General features: G+C 36.5%; 1 long non-coding RNA gene, 1 other non-coding gene and 2 pseudogenes across 3 annotated transcripts; 1 reads left to right on the plus strand and 3 right to left on the minus strand.

Moving 5' to 3' along the window:
- The first annotated feature begins 14,042 nt into the window (after positions 1-14,042).
- Positions 14,043-18,406, plus strand: LOC113293762. 2 transcript variants are annotated; one of them, XR_003332541.1, is made up of 7 exons: positions 14,043-14,136; positions 14,635-14,882; positions 15,058-15,236; positions 15,682-15,965; positions 16,240-16,410; positions 16,830-17,351; positions 17,582-18,406. It is a non-coding gene; the product is annotated as an uncharacterized LOC113293762 (long non-coding RNA). The 2 variants fall into 2 exon arrangements; XR_003332542.1 differs by lacking the exon at positions 14,635-14,882 and having other exon boundaries at positions 14,053-14,136.
- Positions 14,674-14,886, minus strand: LOC113300940 (annotated as a pseudogene).
- On the minus strand, positions 18,037-18,182 carry LOC113300660 (annotated as a pseudogene).
- A 2,228-nt stretch (positions 18,407-20,634) lies between the features above and the next one.
- On the minus strand, positions 20,635-20,823 carry LOC113300932. The gene has a single exon (XR_003336020.1). It is a non-coding gene; the product is annotated as a U2 spliceosomal RNA (small nuclear RNA).
- Between the last annotated feature and the right edge of the window lie 428 nt (positions 20,824-21,251).

Raw genomic sequence — 21,251 nt, forward strand, 5'->3', positions numbered from 1 at the left:
TTCTAGACGTTGTGGTTCATTTAAATGCTGAAATCTTCTTCCCACTTAGTTTCTTCCTCTTGAGTGACTTCTTGGCTGGGAAGATCTTCATCTGAAGGTGCATTCACTGGTGCACTCTGCTCTTCATAAAAGCCACCTACATTGAAATCTTCATTACAATCATCAGGGTCATTACCAACATCTATACCCCTAGCACACATAGAAACCAAATCTTCATAATTCATTTGTTCTTGTGTTTCTTCTTCACTATCATCTTCACTCTCATCCTCACTTTCATCTTCACCATCCTCTTCCTCATCATAGTCCTTAAAGAGAAATTCAGGCCTGTCATCAGGATGACACTCATCTTGATGTACATTAGGCAAATTCACCTGGTCATCTTTATACCCCTGTACATGGTTGGCTGCAACAGATTCCTGTGTAGGAATTCTTTGAGATTCATGATCATGGTTGTCTGCAACAGATGCTTGTGTCAATTCCACTTGCTCTTCATGCTCAAAATCAAGTCTTGTTGGTCTCTTATCACTAACCCCACTAACAGTAGCAGTTTTATTAAGTCTTGGACTCCTCCTAACCTCAACCTTTTTACTAACTGTTTTCTTCCTCACTGGACTGCTAAAATTAGTCACACCACTTACCCCACTAACACTGGCAACATCAGAAACATAACCCCATTCTCTAACTGTAGGAGTAGGAATGATTGGAGTGAACCACAATCTTACCAAATCATCTTTATTTGGTTTAACTTTGTTCCAAAATGAAATAAACATTTCCTCTGATTCACACTTATCACATGCATTCCCTTCTTCATCATTAAATAAAAACAGTTCAAGTGCAGAATTCATACCATGTGCATTCACCAGCTGTCTCTTTACCATAGCCATAAAAGCATGTACACTGGTACCAGCTTTACAACCAAGAAAATACAAGTCTTTAAACCTGCCACCTATATCTGTTAACCAGAAATTCCTATCCTCACTCCCCATTCTGAAACAGTTAACAATAATGAAACAAATCAATTAAAATGGCATATACATTATCTAATACAAATGGCAATGCTCTTGTATAAAATTTACAAGTCCATTACAAGGTGGCAATGCAGATGACAATGTAACACATCAAATACAAGACTTGTTTTTTGTTTTTTGGTTAAGCCCTTTTTTTTTGGTTAAGCCCATTGTAAGTGAGAACTGCAATGCATACAGAATGCTGATAAGCCCATTGTATTTGATCTTCAAATACTGATAAGCCCATTGTATTTGAGCTTCAAATACTGATAAGTAATACATAGGTAATGCTGATAAAACAATACATTTCACCTAACTTCAGCTTCAAATATGGATAAGCAGCAGGAACAAGGATATATAGCTTCAGAGTAATAATAGCTCAAGAAGCTCATGCTTATACAGTAAACCAATTGCTCCACCCTGACTACAATACAGTTCAACATAACCACACAATCAATCAATTTTACAGTTACAATAGCTCATGCTTTTACACCATCACAGTAATAATTTCCATTTTAGCTCAAATAGGTCATGCTTATACAGTAATAATAGCTCTGCAATTTTAATTTTGTTCCCTAATAAAATTACAAATGGGGATTTTATAGTAATCCCCAAATTCAATTATCCCCTAAAAATTGAAAACCCCTAAACTATAATCCCCTTTCCATCCCCAAATTCGTCAAACCCTAATTTTCCTCTACTACAGAAACACTAAATCATAAAACCCCAAAAAAATTCGTAAATCGAAAAACCCATCCTACAGAACCCAAACCCTAAATCGTAAAACCAAAAAAATTTGAAGGAAGTTACCCAATTCGTCTTCCTGTCTCTCAATCTCTCACCGTCTTCCTGTGTACATCGTCTTCCTGAAGCTCATCTTCTTTGTCTATCAATCTCTCTCTGAAACGTTGAAGAACAATGGTGAAAACCCTTGCTCGTAATCAAAATACAAAACAAAAGTTAGGTTAACTTTTACATGTTCTTCACCTGTCCACGAACACCTTGCCTTGCATCCAACCGTCTAATCGAGCAAGATATTCTCTTCTTCTTCCACCCTCTCAATCTCTCATGGGTTCTCTCCTCACTCGCCTGTCTCTCTCAGCCTCTCTCTATCTCTGGTCTGTGTGGTTTAGGTTCGACAGGAGGAAGATAAGATCTGGTGCACTCGTACGAACCACACGGGTGGAACAGGTGTCGATTAAGGTGCACGTGTCGGGACCTTGGATGCCCACGTGTCATCGATTTTGGAGCACACATGTCAAAGAGACTTACACGCTTCGTTGGGATAAAGGGCAAAAAAGACATTTCACCTAACAGTTGACTAGTCAAAGGAAATCAAAATGCCCCATTTTGACCAAAATAGAGAAAACTAACGGAATGGGGCATTTTGATTTCTTGCCTAACGTCCGGGGCATTTTCAAACCTAGGGGGTCGATTTTGGGGCATTTTGTCCTTTAACCCAAAATTTAACTCTGAAAGACATGACGTGCATTTGTTGTTGGAAGGATATCTCCGAGTTACACACAAGAAAAATTGTTGAATTGTCAGCAGACTGATATATTTGTGGAATCACGTGCGAGTTCAACTTAGTCCATCACCTCCTTAATCTATCATGTTCCACAAATATACCCGAACCACAGACCAATCCCTTTGGAACTTAAAACAATGTACTCATTAAATTTATGCTAGAGACTGATACAGATACCTATTTAAATTTATACCACCCTCAAAGTGATTTGCCCCTCATAATTTACGTAATTGACGGTACCTTTACAAACAAGGTACTCATTAAAATTTATACGTCCGTGTTGTGGAGTTACCCAATTTATTTTATAGGACCGTATGAAACACAATAATGCACTACAGGTGGTTGCATATCTGTGTTGAATACCATCCTCGCAAGATTTGATATGGCCACTGTTAAAAGTGAAGGACGCGCCAACCCAATGGTTGAATGATCCTAATCTCTCAAATGGGTTATAAAACAAAATGAGCGTCGGCATATATCTTCATTCATGTTAGGGTATATATTTAAAAACATAGTTTTGTAATAATATGCCAAAGTTAGAGAGATAGTATGGTGGCATTGTTTTGATCTCCCACACTATAGGCATGGGTTCAATTCCCACCCCACACAATTTCCCTAGGGTATATACTATTTATACTATATATTATATTACATTAGTCCGGGAGCGGGGTCTTGGGAGGTCTGCTGATCCAGAAACAATTTTTTTTGCTGTTTTTAACTTAAATTTTCAAAACGTATTAAGATAATTATATCATGATTAATTACAATTAATGTTGAAATTTTAATACGGCCGTTTTTTTTTGCTGTTACAAAGAAATTTAATTGGCATTTAATCGAAAATTAATTTTCCATTAATTCCATTGATTCTTTTTGATTATAAAAAAAAAAAACTGGTTTCTGGAAGAGAAAACATAGAACGTTATTTTTATTTCGTCAAGTTCTCTGAGCAAGTGTTGTTGAAAGAGTTATCATTGATTCGATTTCTCAGTGCAGAGAAATCGAAAGAGATAAGCTGTTTTATCCCATAGGGTTTCGACAAAAAACTGACTGCTAGCACAATCAAGAAGCAGAGTCGCGAAACACCTTAAAGATAGCGACCTAGTACGCGACTCAGCGGTTTCTTTGTGTGATTTGATTATAGTGCTTTGTTTCCAACAATTCATTTATAGAATGGTGGTGTTAACCGCAGTGACTTTCTCCCATAAATTTCATGCTAATATGTTTTCAGTGTAATAACTTTTTTCATGCTACTATGCTAATATTAGTGACTGTAGTACACTGGTAAATTATTGGATGATATTACAGACTTTAGTACACTGGTAAATTATTGGATGATGACAATACCAGTGACCTTAGTCGGAAGCTTATCGGCATCAAAAAGAACAGAGAGAAAAAAATTGTGGACCGTAAGGAGGAGAAGATTGTTTAATCTTTAGGTGGACGGAGACAATGGTGCAATGTGCGAACAAATTCATAAAGAATCAGTCTTAGTGCCGACGAGGAGAAGCGTACGCCCCACACTGAAATAATTATTTACAACGAACAATCAATCAAGCATTTAAAATTCCCCTTCTGTATTATCAGAAACTTAAACATTGTCGGAAGCTTTACAGTTTAAGTACCAAATAGATACATAAGATGAAAAAAGTTACGAAGTACCAAATAGATCGATGGCTGATGGTGATGACTGATAAACAGCAACTAAAGTTTGCTCCCTGTTCATTTATAGAATAAAAAAACCTTCACAAATGACAGGGAAGCGCACGGTATAACAAAGAATCAAAGAAGCACTAACTGCCACATCGTCTCTATTACGCACATCATTAACAATAGGTTGGACCTATTCCAGTACAGTCGCCACAAATCAAGCAGGTGATTAGTTAAATTGCCACATAAAGTAAACATATGGCAAAATGACGAAATAGACATAGAACTTTACTTTACTGAAAATGAAAGAGAATTCAATACGAGGGCAATGCTCAACACTAGTGGAAAACAGAAGTTCCGCGACCGTCAGGACAAATCATATATACGTGTTATACGAGTACTTTCAACCGTCTCTGTTGAGGTCTCTGATAAAGCGTCGCTGTTTCGTACGACCCTAAGCCGTGGGTCTCAAAATAATGACGTATCTTAAGGGTAACGAGCTACAGACCCTTAACCGTGGGTCTCAGATTTAAATTATAATATAAAAAAAATATAGATTCAGATTTGCTGAAATGCCTGAATGGCTAAATCTGAAACAATCTGACTGCATCAAAGTCAAGTCAAGTCAAATTGAACTCAAGTCAAAGTCAAGTCAAGTCAAATCAAATGGAAGTCAAAGTCAAGTTAAAAGGAACTCAAAGTCAAGTCAAATGAAACCCAAACTGAAATTCAAATTTAAACTCAAACTTGAGAATTCCACATTCATTCATTTTATCCATTGGGTTTAAAATTACACAAAAAAGATGAAATTTTGGTTCAAGACAATACATGTCCAAACTAGCTAGCTAGTAAGTTCTAACAAAAAGATGCTAATAGACAATAAGCTAAAAAAACATGTTAATCAACAAAACGATTAGCTCCTCCGATGAAGATGAACTTAGCCAATACTTCATAAATGATATCAAGTAGAGCGTCCATGTGTTGTGTCCCTGGTTCACATACGACAAAGAACGTCGTTCCAGCAATGCAAATCAACAACAACACAATGACTTCGTTCAGTTCATAATACACGGTAGAACAAAATAAGTTACTAGAGTATACTTCATATTCTTTCTTTTAGTGTTGGAAGCACGTGTGAGGTAATTTGAGAAATTAAACCGAGATCTGGTTCATGTAAACAGCAGTTGGCTCATCAGTAGCAGGTATACAATCATGCAACAAGAGTGAAAACATAAATGAGGAAAGCAGGGAATTCAGGAAAAGTAAAGGACTATAAGGGAATTACTTTTGTGGAATGCTTTTGGTATGCAAATACTAATATCACATGGGAATAATATTCAAGCTCGTATCAATATGCAACATGTTATATATATATATAGTGGAATATAAAAGGTGCAGAATATAACCCAAGATTCGGCATGCTATTCACTATAATACAAGTACTAGTAAGTTGCAGGTTTATTCAAAGATGTGCTACAAGTCCTTATAAATTCAAAATTTCTAAAAAAAAGGGCAAACCAGCAAAATGATAAACTTCCCGATGATGAACTAAGCCCAATAATTCATATATTTGGTGCACCTGCAGCAAACAAAACAAAAAGGGATTCAGTTGACACTTCAGTTGAAAAGGTACACAGAAAGGGATTTAAATCAATATTCTATGACGCATAATGGAAGGGTCGAAAGACTACAAGTCCAACATGGAACAACAAGCACCAAAGATCAAAGTCTATAAAAATACCCCACGTACAGTTCAACAGTATTTTCCAGGAAATCTGCACAACTTGTCATTGATAACTCGCGTACCACAGGGATAAAAGATCATTAATTGGAGTCTCCTCTAACCAAACCACCAACTATAGTTCTCTAGACATAATGCACTACCTGAGGAGAAATATTCATAATCTCATATTCTTTCTTAATCATTCCTAATAGATCCATCACTGCTAAACATAGACCACGCCAAAATTAGGTTTCAAAAATCACACCATTTATTAACCCATAATAAGAAAGTGTATCATACTATGTATATAAGCATTTCTTTCACAGAATATTAGTAAGATACAATCCAAAGGGATCTGTCAGATAAACCTATTAAGCTAAGACATAACTCGAGACCTCAGAATGATAACTACGTTGCCGATTACAAAGAAAATAAGCTAGCCTACGTTTCCAAACCATTCAAGTTAGTTTTCAAACAGGGAACCAAGACTCCAAGTTAATAATTATAAATATATAAAAGAAAGCAATAGACAACAGCTACTTTTTTTTCCAGGCTTTATATCAAGCACGGGTGACAATATTTGGTTCTTAAGAAGATGAGCTTACACAATTCAAGTTATAAATTTCGCATAAGCACCTTCCTCAGATTGTGCTTTCTGAAACCAACAACATGATTGAATAGTTATGATATGACATGAAGCACATAAGTAGTACAACAACTACATAAGTATAATGAGTAAAACAATTAATACACAAACATTTGACATGAACAAAATATCTTTTACATGAATTGAATTGTTTTCTAATACACGTGACTTCATTCCATATTCTGCAAGGCAAAAACATTACATGAACTCAACAATTTTGCTTTTTAAGGAGTTCGTGATCTACTACATAACTTCTGTAATGTAGTAAATTAGAAAAGCCTTACTGGACGTCATGCCATGAGCAGAATTTGCTAGACCATGTAGTAATTACAAGGCAAAAACATTACATGAACTCAACAATTTTTCTTTTTAAGGAGTTCATGATCTACTACATAACTTTTGTAATGTAGTAAATTAGAAAAGCCTTACTGAATGTCATGCCATGAGCTGAATTTGCTAGACCATGTAGTAAATTAGCAGCACAGTGAACACATTAGTTGATGAAGGAAATATACCTGATTTCAGATCCTTTAGGCTCACGAATCCGGACCTGAAAGATGAACAATGGCATTTTAAAAGTTAAGTAACCCATACAAACAGAACATTAATAAAAAAAACACCTGTTCAAAAACCTACGTTACCCCCGTTAAGGATTTTCAGTTTTGCCAAATGTACGTGCAATCAACATAAATATAGGAATACCACCTTTGCCTGTATCTGTGACTGAATTCTCTGAAACCCTAATGTCCTTCACATAAAAAATCACAAGGCATCAATGTAGAAATAGAGAAAAGCATTCAAGCAGCATATGCTATGTAAAAAATTATGTGTAACTAAGTATAATGTAGCTAATCATTAACCAACATGCTGGTACTCAAGCAAGCCAAGGCATCCAAAAAATGTACCAACCCATATATTCTTATACTATCTGGAATGTAATTCTCTTTTCAATACAGTGGAGAAAATAGGTATGTGCTAGTTTCATATTCAAAAGGGACTAAGTTAATTAAGCCCAATGATTAACCATTTAAATACAACCAAGATTATCTACCAGTAGCAGCATCTTCACCAATCTATGACCATAATTCATAACAATGTGCTAACATACATACAACAAAGAAGAATAAGAAATCCCTCTGTTGCCTTTTCCACTATTATAAAACTTATCGTTACTCACATCAAAGCTATCTAACATGTAAGCTAATAATCATTTGATGCAAAGAAACTGCTCATAGCTATCTAAGTGTTTCCCTTTCAAAGTAGTGCTCTTGAAAACTAATATGTAGCTAATTTGAATTCTAAGTAGGAATTAATTAGTACATGAATTCCACTTGCACACATTACCATTTCATTAACTTATAATAGAGTCCAAAATTCAGGGAAATGTTGAGATTACTTAACTTGACCTTTGATGGTAACTAACCACCAACCTTGCAGCACTCATTGGGACCTTTTTACAAACACCTGGAGTGCAGAGTTGAGATCCACAGTGAGAGATATTTCTGTTGTTGGGGTAAGGCTCACATATCCTGCAAACACGAATTCTACAAGAACTCCAACAAATTTAGGCCTTGATAGCACCCACAAATGAAAACAGAAAAGAAAAAAAAGAACACAATTGTTTCCACAAAATTTAATCCACTCATCATCAACCACACAATAACCATTTATCAGGATTATGTTTAATCAAGTTAGACAAGAATTATGGCTCAAACCTGCAACAAAATCACAACAACCAGTTATTAGATTAAAAAATACACAGATTTGTAATCAAACAATGGTGATAGAATTAAGAGGTGAAGCATGGTTCTCAGCACTTCCTTCCCAAACCAAGTACCTCAATTATTAGTCCTTCTACCTGCAGTTTTGAGAACTTTATCACTTATCACTTACAAAACAGAACTTCACAAAAGAGTTCATTCATCAGACCACATAGTACAAATTTGTTTGGACGAGCACCAACACAATAATAACAAACAACTTAATGCAGAATCACCACCAATTCAAGAAAACCCTAAAATTAAAGGAGAAGAAAAGATAAAAACCAAACCTCAGATCTCTTCGACATAATTAGTAGAGTTGCATGCTATATGAACCCTTTTGTTTATCACATCAAAGTGAACTGGTGCATAATTGTTCAGGAGAGTTTTACTTTCCTACAAAAACCAAAATAAATCGTTAAATTTCAATTTCATGAAAAACCCAAAAATAAATTTAAATCAAAATTACAAGCAACATGGTAGAAATAATCATAAAACGAACAATCAATTTTACCTTCTTTCTGGTAAATCAGTTGATTCTTCAAATGTTGGTGAAGCCAAAAACCAAATTCCCCTTAAAATGTTCGAGAAATTCAACTGAGGATGATAATTGGTCTTCTAAATAAAAATCCTACAAGAAAATCAAAATAAATTCAAAACCCTAACAATAACAAAATCTACAACAAAGAGAGAAAAGGGGGAATAAATGGTTTTACATAGAATATTGCAAATGGAGAGATGATAAAAATGGTTTTTCATGAAGATATGTTGGTTTAGATAGCGGATCTGGGAGTGAAAAATAAAATGATTTTTCTTTGAGCTCGGCTATGAGAGAGCTTCAGAGAGTGAGACGATGGAAGTGGAAGAAAAAAAAACAGACAACAGGTTTGAGATCTACTTGAGGGATTTCCGAGGAAGAATTAAGAGAAGGGTTTGCTAGCATGTTTGATTTAACGACATCTGGGGTTATTAATCAGAAGAAGAATCAAGAGAAGGGATTTCCATGGAGATCACCGATTCGCTTCTTCTGTCGACAATAGCAGAAACACCTTTTTAATCATCATCTTCTTCTATAGTCTTCTTCTATAGTTGTAGCGAACTCATCTCCTTTCAACCCCAAATTGTCTTCATCTTTGTCTTCAAGATTCATTGAAAACCCTTTCTCCAATTCCATCACAGACTCATAATTTCAGATTCGGAAACCCTAGAACACCCTAAAACAAACATCTTTAGCAGTAATCATCCATGAGATGATTATTTATTTAGTTAGAGATTTTGATAAAACCCTAGAATGATAGAAAAAAATCTTGGATTGAATCTGTTCCCATCAGATTTGAGATTTACAATTGGACAAGTGAGTTGAGGAAATTTAGAATTAGAATCAAGAGAAGGGTGGGTTTTTATTAATTTGGTTGAAACTACATCTAAGGTTTACTGATTTCTCCATTTCCATGAAGCCAGTTCCTTAGGTTAGATAGGGAGACCGAGAGCAGAATAAGAAAGAGAAAGAAAAAGACTGGAAATGGGTGAGAGAAAGAAATATTTATATGCTCCATAAAATAATAAAAAATTATCAAATGTGAATCGGTTTGGAAGGGTCACGGGATCGGCAGTAGATTTAGGGTAAAATAGTAATTATTCAGAGACGGCTATAAATGCTCTCGGAATATTTCCTTGTTTTTATCATATCAAAGACCGCTATCTTTAGTCAACGGTCAAACTACCATTACTGGCGGTCTCTGATGTGGGTCTTTAAACACCCATTTTCCACTAGTGCAAGGCTATAGACCTCTCAGTCTTCAACTCTTACAATCAAAGAGAATTCAATACGAATGGAACCCAAAACAGATAAGGAAGTGGAAATACATTACAGAAAACAAAAACAAGATCAACCTCCCCACTACAATTTAGAGAAGCAGTTGCACTTTCTGCTAAACATCTTTTACATGGTTTCGCTTTGTTTCCTTTATGTCATTGTAGGCTACGTCTTATGTTCTTCGAATTAACTCATTCTCTACTAAAGTTCCACTTCGACTATGGATCCAGTAGTCCAACTAGTCCCTGCATTGTAGGCTACGTCTTCGCTTCTTCAAATTAGGTCATTCTCTACTGAAATTTCCACTTCGTCTATGGATCCGGTAGTCGAACTAGTCCATGCTTCTTCGATGTATAGAACTTTCATGTCCCTATCAAGGCATCCTCAGGTGAAGAATTTGGAGCCACCCGTAATGAATTTGAGTTGAAGGATGGGCTAACTACGGTTAGCTTACTAACTATGATTGAGGGGTAGAGGAGGCACAAAAAAAAAAGAAACTTCATAAACATAGAAGGACAAAGTAGTTTGTCCGTCAATGGAGGATGACTGAAAACTTGTATGTCTGTAAGGGTTGACTGGAACATTGGGATTTCAGTGAGGATTTCTCTATAATTTAGGGGGTTTAAAATGGTATGTAAACATAAAGAACTTGCCCTAACAAATTTGTCCTTTTAGCCCATTATTCTTCTGCTGTACTACTAGCCTGCATTTTGTGATCTTGTGCTTTGCATATATTCCCTTTCTGAACCTTCTAGCTAGCTAGTCTTCTGAGTTCTGCCTGATAATTCTTGTTATAAATACCAAGCAACTTTCAAGCTTAATCTATCATTAGTTATGGTAATTGAGAGTTGTAGGAAACTGAACCTTTTATGCATGTAATTTCACTTATTTGGATCTTGAACTTGAAGAATGTTCTCTGGAAGTGAGAGTTGGATGAAACTAAATCGATGATTTCTAATTACTTCGGTTTGCAATCAACTTAGTTTCCTCCAATATCTTACATCCAGTGTACACTAATACTGATACCAGCATTCGTTCTCTATTCAAAGCGCCAATGGACAGAAAAAAAGACAAAATTAAAGTTGTAGATGAGAGTTGCTGAAAACTGAACATGTACTGGTACTGATCATATATAGGAGTATGTGTGGCTCAGGTTTCTGGAATTCCTCTTCTACAACCTTCACTTTGGACTTGGAGAAAGAGAATGGTTATTTTCGGAAGTGAGGATTGGATAAAACTAAGTTGAGGCTCTATTACTTCGTTTCATACAATGAATTTAGTTTTCTCCAATATCTCACATCCGACAATTGCTTACACATTCGGATCCTCCATTTCCTGTGTCTCCCTAGCCCCCTGTCTGCACCGGTAACAGAGTTTTAGACTTTTTTTAATAACTAGATCGTACAGAAGTCACCATTCTATAGGTGCAGACAGGGGGTCAGGGAGGTATTGGACGGAGGGTACTTGTCCAAGTTGCAAGTGAGATTCTCACTAGTGAATGCGGTGTAGTGGTAGTCCGCTTCTTGGCATGGCAGTAACGTTGCATACTGTTAGAAAGTGACTATGGGGATTGAGTTGCAAGAACTTGTAGTAGTAGTTTTGATGAAAAGTAACAATTTTGTTGAAGATGAACCTTGTGAAGTTGTAGGTGACAAAGAACGGACAGATGCTTACCTAAATTCTCCCATAACAGTTGATAAACAACAGAAAGATTTTTGGAGTTTCACATCTAAGGAACAGAAGATTCTTGTCTCAAGGATTCGCAAATGGGCTTATTTCGCTACGCAAAGGATAATTTTCAGGTTCGTGAGATTCTTTGAGCAGATGGTCTTCTTCTTGTTCTTTGTGCAAGCTGCCAATTTTAATATTCCGTTTCTGAACCTTCTAGCCAGTTGGCTTGTCTTCTGAAATGTATCTGCTATATTTTGTAATAAATACCAAGCAATTGTCATGCTTCATCCTTCACTAGTGATGTTAGGTTGTAACTGAGAGTTCTAGGATACTTTACATGTTAAGTACCTTTTATGTATGTGTGCTTTAACTGTAGTCCAATTTCCTCTAACATCTCACCTCCAACCTTCACTTGTTTGGATTTTGAACCTGAAGAACAATAATGTCCGGAAGTGAGAATAGGATGAACTAAATTGATTATTTACTTATTGTTTACAATCAACTTAGTTTCCTCCAATATCTCACATCTAGTGTAGACTAATACTGATAGAAACATTCATCTCTATTTTAAGTGTCAACTAAGTAGCGAAAAAGATAAAGTTAAAAGTTGTAGACGAGTTGTTAAAGAAACTGCGCCTTCGTTGGTGCTGATCATTTCTGGGAGTATATTTGCCTGGTTCAGATTTCTCCAGCATCTCATTCACGAGCTTCACTTTGTACTTAAAGAAAGAGAATCGTTATTTTCAGAAGTGAGGATTGGATAAAACTAAATTGACTTTGTTTGATATGGCCAAAAAGACATCATACTGCTTTTGGGAAAATAAGCCTGGATGTTTTAGCGGTAAAATATGTTGTAGCTACTCTAAAAGCAATTTTGGCTGAACTTATTACTATATTGATTGTACAACATTGAATCATTGGACAAATCAAATTGGCTTGATGAAAATTCCCAAATTCAATCGTCCATATAGTTGTTCGACAGTTATTGTAGGAGATCATAAAGTGTTACTGACAAACATAAAGAATGGATATCAAAAAGAAGTCTACTATTGGGGCATCACATTCTAATAGAGGGGCTTCACCTAATAGAACAAAAATGGATCATCCGTAAGTAATTTCCAAAATTCCTTATAAAAAATAATTTTATAATGACTAAACAACCCTTATCTAGTTAATATTAATTTTATTTAAGCTAATGGTTAAGTTAATGAACTTGTTATATACTTGGTGAGTTTTGGCAGTCATTTCTTTTTATGGAAAGAAAAACCAGAAAAAAAAAGAAAAAAAAATTAGAGATTTCTTTCAAAACCTAGATTTTGATTTACTCAACCAAAATGAATGAAACCAATTTATCACTTTCACCTAGTTTGCTTTTTAGACCGATTTATGATTAGATTTTCCTTTCATAACCAACCGTAAGACTAATTTACGGTTACGTTGTGATGAACTTCTAACCGTAACTGACAAAGTTGGGAAATCCGATCCATAAACCAGCTACGGTTGGGTTCTTGGTATCTCGGAGCCAACCGTAATTCATTATGTCAAAAAAGTGGTTTTCAGAATATATACGGCTAGATTACAGAATATATACGACTAGATTTCTAAAATTCTTGGACACCGTCCATCATCCTTATCCCTAACACGACATAAAATATTTATTTATCCTCCCTAACACCTACTTTGAGATCCACCGCTATTAGTAACAACTCTGGAAGAGAAAAAAATAATAGACTGTTCGGCACTTTCGGCAGCACCATCTCTACTTTCTACGATTAGTTCTTGCTACCACTTCTTCTTTGCTCGTACTGTTCCTCCATTCCTCTCTCTTCATTACTAGTTTTAGATCTCTTCCCCTGGCAGAGAGAAAGAATGATTGGAAGTATCACAATCAAAACTACAAAATGTTTGATGTATAAAATTTTTAAATCCCATCACTGACTTCCTTCTTTGCTTAATCCCACCTTGAATGCAGTTGAGGTGATTAACTTTACTTTTGTTGCATTTTGTAATCTGATATTATCACGAGAATTCAATAAGTGCCGAAGGAATTTGAGGAATGCAACGGATTCTATAGAGGCTAGTTCAGTTTCATATTCACACAAAAGATTGTTGGATGTTAATAAATGTGGAACGAAATTTACGGTCGGTTTGGGTCTTTGTCGAAACCAACCGTAAATATGTTACGGTTGATTTATTTAAGATCAAAACCAAACGGAAAGTTAATTTGAAAATTTGAAAAAAACATTCTAAAACAAACATTTTTACGTTTAGGTTTCGTGTGCATTGAATCTGGACGTAAATCCAATACGGTCAGGAGTTTATGGTTAAGAAATTACCTGTAAGTAAATCTGCAACCCTAATTTTTTTTCTCTTGATTTCAGCCAATTGAATCTATTTAAAACACCAAAAAGAGAAAAAAAAGGTTGGGCTTCTCGAATCTAAAATAATTAGGTTGAGGAGAAGAAGAGAAAGAGGAAAGGAAGAGCAATTTTTTTCTTTTGAGTTAGAATAGAAAAGATTAGGTTTTCAAGTTTTTTTTACTTAAAGGGTAATATAAACATTTTGTATTTGTATTAGGATATCGCATAACCACTTTTTTGGACACTAAGAATCCAAGTGAAGTCCCTCTATTAGAATGTGACGCCCCAATAATAATCTTCATCAAAAAAGTTCAAATTTTCAGTTTAACATCTTGCAAATTTGAAACTGCAACTTGAGTTGAACTAGTTATATAGAAGGTAGCAAGGCGTGTCACTTTGAGTTCTAAAGACAGACTAGAGCTTACGACTAGGCCTTTTACAGGTTTGCTAAAAATTCACATGCCTTCGGTTTCCAGGTTGGTTTAGCATACGCAAGAGATTAGCTTTGATATTTGGTGGGGTGCGCCAGGCCCTTGCAGTAATGCAACGCAATGGCGACGCGTGCGACACGTGAGAACCCCAGCAGCAAGCTGTTGTGCCTGTGGTGGGAACTCTCCCTTGAAAAAAATAAATTTAATATCGTGTGAGCCAATGGCTCACATATCACATATTAAACTCATAGGAACAGATACTACATTTGATCTTAGCCAAAAGGCCGAGAAAGGTATTCTTGTTATCAGTTTAAGCTTCAGTTTTTATATCGTCTTGTTTCAATTCCTCTACTCTGGACTAGTCTGTGTGAGACTAAATCTTTAGTTTTGCTGCCGCTAGGTGCCGATGTTTTAATATCTAATTGGCTTGATGGTAGGAACCTTATAATTTTCTGTCCTCTCTCACAGCTTCATTGGAACATACTAAAATAAGAGTTGGCAACATGTGCTTAGCGGTAAGCACAAAGCTTGAGACAGCTTCTGCATAGTAAGCTCATAAAGCTTCAGACAGCTTGAGTAGTCAAGATACAATTTTCCGCTACCTTGATGCTCATTCATTGCAAATAATAGTTGGCAAACTAATACAGGTACTGCTACATTTTGATTTGTTTTCCTTTACATAAATTTATAAAAAATTTAGCATTCCCTGAGAGTAACTGACCCAAAATTTGAATGGGTTTTCATGAAATTTTGCATGGGTTTAGATGTAATGGTTCTCATGAATGAAGCTTTCATGAAACTTTGGCTGTATGTTGAGCTTCAACTATGTAAAATACAACATCTGTTACATGAACCGCAACTATTTGACAAAATACCCCAATGAAAAAATTGATTTGGGTGTCTCATTTGGTACCTTAATTTGTGTTGTGTGAAATCGAAAAAAATAGCAGTTGAATATCTCAATAAACAAATAAGAAAGAGTAGCATTACTCACTGAACTTTAGCAAACAGTTCAAGAAAGTATTGAATTTGTGGTGTTTCTTTTAAGTTTAGCTCGAGTACTCTACTTCATAATCAACTGAATATAAGCAGGTTTTGATATTCGGATTCCACATATAGTAGACCCAGAGCTGTTGATAAAGAGAATCGTTGATGAATGGGCGCCACATTATAGGATCATAGCATATATGAGGTGAGATTCTCTTGACTGAAAGGGATGGAGATACTCCCATAGTGGAAGCTACTGCCAAAGCATTGTCTTCCACTGAAAGCACAACCTCGCAGTCCTGGGACCAGCGGATCTGGTGCAACTGTTGCTCCTGTAAACCAAGAACCTAGTGCTTTTGATGAATTTGACCCTCGCAGTTTCGCTCCAGGTATGAAATGCAGGTACCTTTTAGTTAGGAATCAATTCAGATATTGATGTTCTTAGGTTTCATGTGTATGCATAACATGAGTTTTTTTTGTTGCTTAATTTAAGCTATGCCATCACCAGTTAAGCCGGTAGGTAGCTTGGGTCTATTACCACTTACCAGTGTTATGTTTGATTGAATATTTTTATTCTTGAAATTATTTATATCTGGTGGGATCTGCGACTTGCCTGAAGCTGAAGAACGCTGGAGCTAAACCATTGTTATTTCTTCTTGTTAGCTACCGCTCCTCCCGCAAGTGATGGAGAAATGGATCTACTTGGGTCCCTCTCGGATGCTCTGGCTATCCTCAACTTCTATGACCACAACATCTGAAGCTGGAATTCCCTTTGATTCTGCTCCGGGGTCCACATTCGCAGCACTATCATCAGCATCTATTGTGCTGAGCCAGGTATGATTGATAGTTTTGAAACTTCAAATAGTGTCAAAATTGATAGTTTTGAAACTTCAAATAGTGTCAACTTCTCATTTTAGTGGGGACAAATAATAAGTGAACAAGAGTCGGGGAAACATCTTAATTGTTAGGCATAAAGACATGAAATTAGAACTCCAATTTATTCCAAAGAGCTCAAGTTTACCAATCTGAAAAATAAGCTGTGATATTTCAACGGTAAAGGGTGTTGTTGCTAACACTCGACATTTTCACCCCTTGGATTTGGGGTGTAATCTTATTCCCAGACCAAGGCTGATTATTCCTGGCATCAAATTCCTGCCAACACTTAATATCATGGTTGCTTAAAGTACCTACATTTATGTTCCTCTTGCTCGTATGTGATAAACTTGATAATTGGTTTGTTATGTCATTTACAGCCTACTGAAGACCCATTCAGCGAGACTCCCTTCAAGGCTATACCTTTCGCAGAAAAAAACTAACCACCGCAGGATTTTTCTTCCACCGCCAACTTTCGACCCAATGCAATGGCTTGAAACCTTCCAACCAGCCCCACCACAGATTCAACTAACCCCGTCTGGCTTTGTATAAAGAGCTCCAGTTGCCTTCATTCGGAGGTTTTAATGCTCCAAGTGGACCACATTTTCAGCCAGGTGTTTCTGGGAACAATTTTCCTGCACGATCCACGTATGGTGCACCAGTATCCTCACAGACTGGTTTTAAAGCTCCAGGTAGATCAGCCCCCCAGCAAAACAATAATGCGATGGGGAATTATCACCAGCAGACGGGACCTACAGCACCAGCAATTTCACAGGTCACACTTTCCATTCCAGCAGGACTACCTGCCAAACCTCAACAGAAGGACAGCAAATTTGAGACTAAATCAACAGTTTTGGCTGATACACTTAGCCGAGGGCTTGTAAATTTGAAAATATCTGGACGTAAGTGCTTCAACTGCATCGATTGGCTTTTGATCGAAAAACAAGATTTGAAAAACCAAGCACACAAACTGAAAGTCTGGGCTTTCACTGGCTTCTTTGCTTTTCTTTGTTTCATTCCCTTCTACAGATGTTTCAATTACTTCTAGATTATATCTGGAAATAGGCTTACTTTGTTTTTTTTCAATTTTTTAGTTCTGTGCTAATTTGCTTGTTTTGTTTGTGCCCTGCAGCTAAAACCAATCCTCTGGCGGATATTGGAGTTAATTTCTATCCATCACACGGAGAAGAGAGAGAAAAAGTTGTCCACACAAATGGATGTAACGTCTATAATTCCTTTGTAAAAGCTATGTGATCTTGTTCTGGAATGGGATGTGCAGGTGCAAGCTCCCTTGCTGCTCAAACCTGGCTTCTTCCTTCTTTCTAATCAACTTAAGACATTACACAATATGCCGGTTGGGGTAATACGATAAAGGCGGGGATAGAAAACTAGCCAGTTTGAGCATAAATGATGTTTCCTTTTGCTGAAATTGATTCTGGTTGTGGCTGAAACCCCACGTATTTTCAAAGAACCGTAAACAATGACAATGCAACTTCAATGTATTTGCTATGGCTGTCAAGAGGCCGAGACAGACTATGGAACCCAAGATTTTCCTTTCATTCAAAAATTTTAGTTTAAAGTTTTGTAGGGCTTTACCCTTCCAGAAATTCTCGACGGCCCCAGGAGACCCAAGGCTGAGGAGGGGGAGGGGGTTTGGAAATAGTTTTCAACCAGCAATTGACACGCCTCGGTTATTACCTCATTAGCTGCGTCATTGCCCCAAGCACAAAGATGAGTTTTAAGGCTTGCATCAACTGCCTTTTATAATACCTTCATTGGCATCCCTAACTCAGACTTGGACGCTATGGGTCTAATAATTGTTACTTTTTACACTTTCGGTTCTAATGGTCGTGTAGCAGTGTGAAATCTCTGATCCCAAAATTGTGTTTATATCGAAGTATTTGTCTTTATAATATGATGTGGAAGAACACACTGCTTTAGTTAAGAGTTTCTTTTAGTTTTGGGAACAAACAGAATTTTAAGGCTTACCTTGCTGAAATTGCTACAAGTTTGTGTCAATACTTGAGCTGGTGAGTTTTCTGTCAATGATTATGAGCTTTTCAGTAGAATGATTATGCAGTATCAAGATACTGCTTCAAAAAAGAATCTTATCTTTAAGGTGATGAATAGATTAAGAAAGCGGCATATTAACGAAATGATGTTTTTGTGCAAGTACCACCTTCCTGACTCAATTCCGTAGCCAAAAGGCAAATTTAGCTGAAATGTTTGTTATTACGCTGAATAAGCTCATTTCAAGCATTACTGTATTTCTCGGGGACGTCAATTATTTTGTATGTTTGACTAGAAATAATCCGTGTGGTAACGGCAGGACATGGGGTTAACAGAGAGTTCTAATAAATATTTAGAGACAGCTCGTGTCGTAACGCCACCACTTTAATATAATATCTGAATGGTGTAATTTTTTTTCCGGACATTAAAATTAAATCGTGTTCCTTTCCAAGATAGTTTTCTCATTTATGAGTTATGAATAAAAATAAACAAATAAATTTCATTTCCCATTAGATTCATCATGCCACCACTAAACCCAATTAATGCATTTATGATATATTATGATTTCATTTAATGTTTCTTTGAATATCTTGAGTTAAGAGGTGATGCAACAATTAAAGATTAATAAATTTTTATTCATAATGGGAGGGGTTACAGAAACGACGACTGTCGGATGTCATTCGCTGGGATGAGACTGGGATGGTAAGATGCAAGATTTGTCTCTCAAAATATTATCCAACCGTCCAAGCTCAAAAACCCATTATGTTTTGTATTATAGATTTGTATTTGTAATGTATCATTTTTAGAATTGTGATTTGTATTTAAAGCACATAGCAGTTGTTAGTCTTCTGGCTAATTTCCCCTTGATATATCGGTGCCGTGTCTCTAGCAATGTAACCTTACCCTTGAACCACATAGTACAATGGATTTGTTAATTAAATGGAATGAGTTTAGTGGACTCAAGTTTTTGCACCCTCAAATTGTAATTGTAGCTGGTGATTTGATGCACCTTGGTCCTAGTGATGGTGCAGCACTGAAATCTTTCTGCTATGGTGGAACCCAAAGGAAAGAGACTAGAGACTCTGGAATTGTTAAGCTGTTGAACTTACAACTTGGGGATGTAGCTCAGATGGTAGAGCGCTCGCTTAGCATGCGAGAGGTATGGGGATTGATGCCCCACTTCTCCATCTTTTTTCTTTTTTTCTTTCTTTTTTCTGGATTCCAGAAAAATTGGTGTTATCAACCAAATGCACCAGATGACACTGGATTTTGGTCATGGTAATGGTATTTGTTTTCTTTTTTTCTTTCTTTTTTCTGGATTCCAGAAAAATTGGTGTTATCAAACAAATGCACCAGATGACACTGGATTTTGGTCATGGTAATGGTATTTGTTTTGTCAGAGCATACACAATGGTGGTGTGCCGTGCCCTTGTCCATTGTCATGTATGTCCATTTCTCAAGCGACTGTAATTAATGGCACAAAAACAAGGAAAAATACAGCATTACTCCCATGAAGTATATACACTTACTGATGTTGACTCTTCAGAGAGCTAAATACTATTTTTAGTCGCAATGGCGTTGAGTTCCCGGGCACCAAATGAGGATTAATTTGAATGAATAACCTTTTGTAAGGTTTGTAGATAGAAGTAAGTTCAAGAGCAATCCAAGCATTTGAGAAAAGAGTCAGGCCAGGACCAGTGACTCTGTTGGTAAACCTGCAACACCACCTCCAACTATCACTACTTCCTCTTTTATCACAACATTTTCCATCTCTGTAATCATCTGACGGATGTATGTATCACTACTTGCCAAGCAGAAACATTAAGACAGCAAATCATTCATGCCTTGGTATGAATTGTTGCGCCATCTTGTATGATCACCCCGAATGAATCGTTATCTTGACATTGTTTCTGTTTTCTCAATTGAGAGAAGCTTCGTTTTTAGAAGAAAACCAATCAGAACTTGATCATGCAGGGCATCATCACTTTATTTTCTGACAAAAAATTAGTCTGATGAATTGGTAGACAAAAAGAGAAACAACCGATGTTTTGGTTTGATAAAAATCCAAGCACATGTCTTCAGTTTCGAGGTTGGTGTAGGCACTGCGACCAAGAACATAATGGTATTGTTTACACCAGTCTGCACCTGCAACAAAAGTTTAGCTTTTAAATTTGGTGGGGGTGCGCCAGGCCATTGCAATAGTGCAACACAAAGGCGACGCGTGAGAACCCCAGCAGCAAGCTGCCCCCATGAAAAAAGTTAATTTAATATCGCGCCGTCACATGGACGAGCATATCAGATATATATTAAACTGATAAGAACAGATACTACACTTGATCTTAACCAAAAGGCCGAGAAAGGTATGCTAATTCACAGTTTAGGCTCCTGCTTTTATACTGTCTTGTTTCCATACCTCTGCTCTGGACCAGTCTATGTGGGTCTAAAACTTAAGCTCACTAATCAATGAAATCACATTCTACAAGTCTCATTCAAACATTCACAATCTATCGACATTCTTACTACTATTCTTTTGGAGAATATAGAAATAAGTTTATGAATGAACATGATAGATTCTGGTATTTGGATTGAAGGAAAAGAGAATTTAGATAATCTGTTGAAAGGTCCACTACTGGGAATAGCATTGATCCTATTATTGACAGCATTATTCCTTCGGTTATATCTGATGATGAAAATTTGGATTTGATTAAAACTCCCTCAACTGAAGAAATTAAATCTGGTCTTTTTTTTATATAATCTTGGGATTCTCCTGGCCCAGATGGGTATGCTCCGGG

This window comes from Papaver somniferum, chromosome 7 (assembly GCF_003573695.1).
Source record: "Papaver somniferum cultivar HN1 chromosome 7, ASM357369v1, whole genome shotgun sequence".
NCBI classification, from domain to species: Eukaryota; Viridiplantae; Streptophyta; class Magnoliopsida; order Ranunculales; family Papaveraceae; genus Papaver; species Papaver somniferum.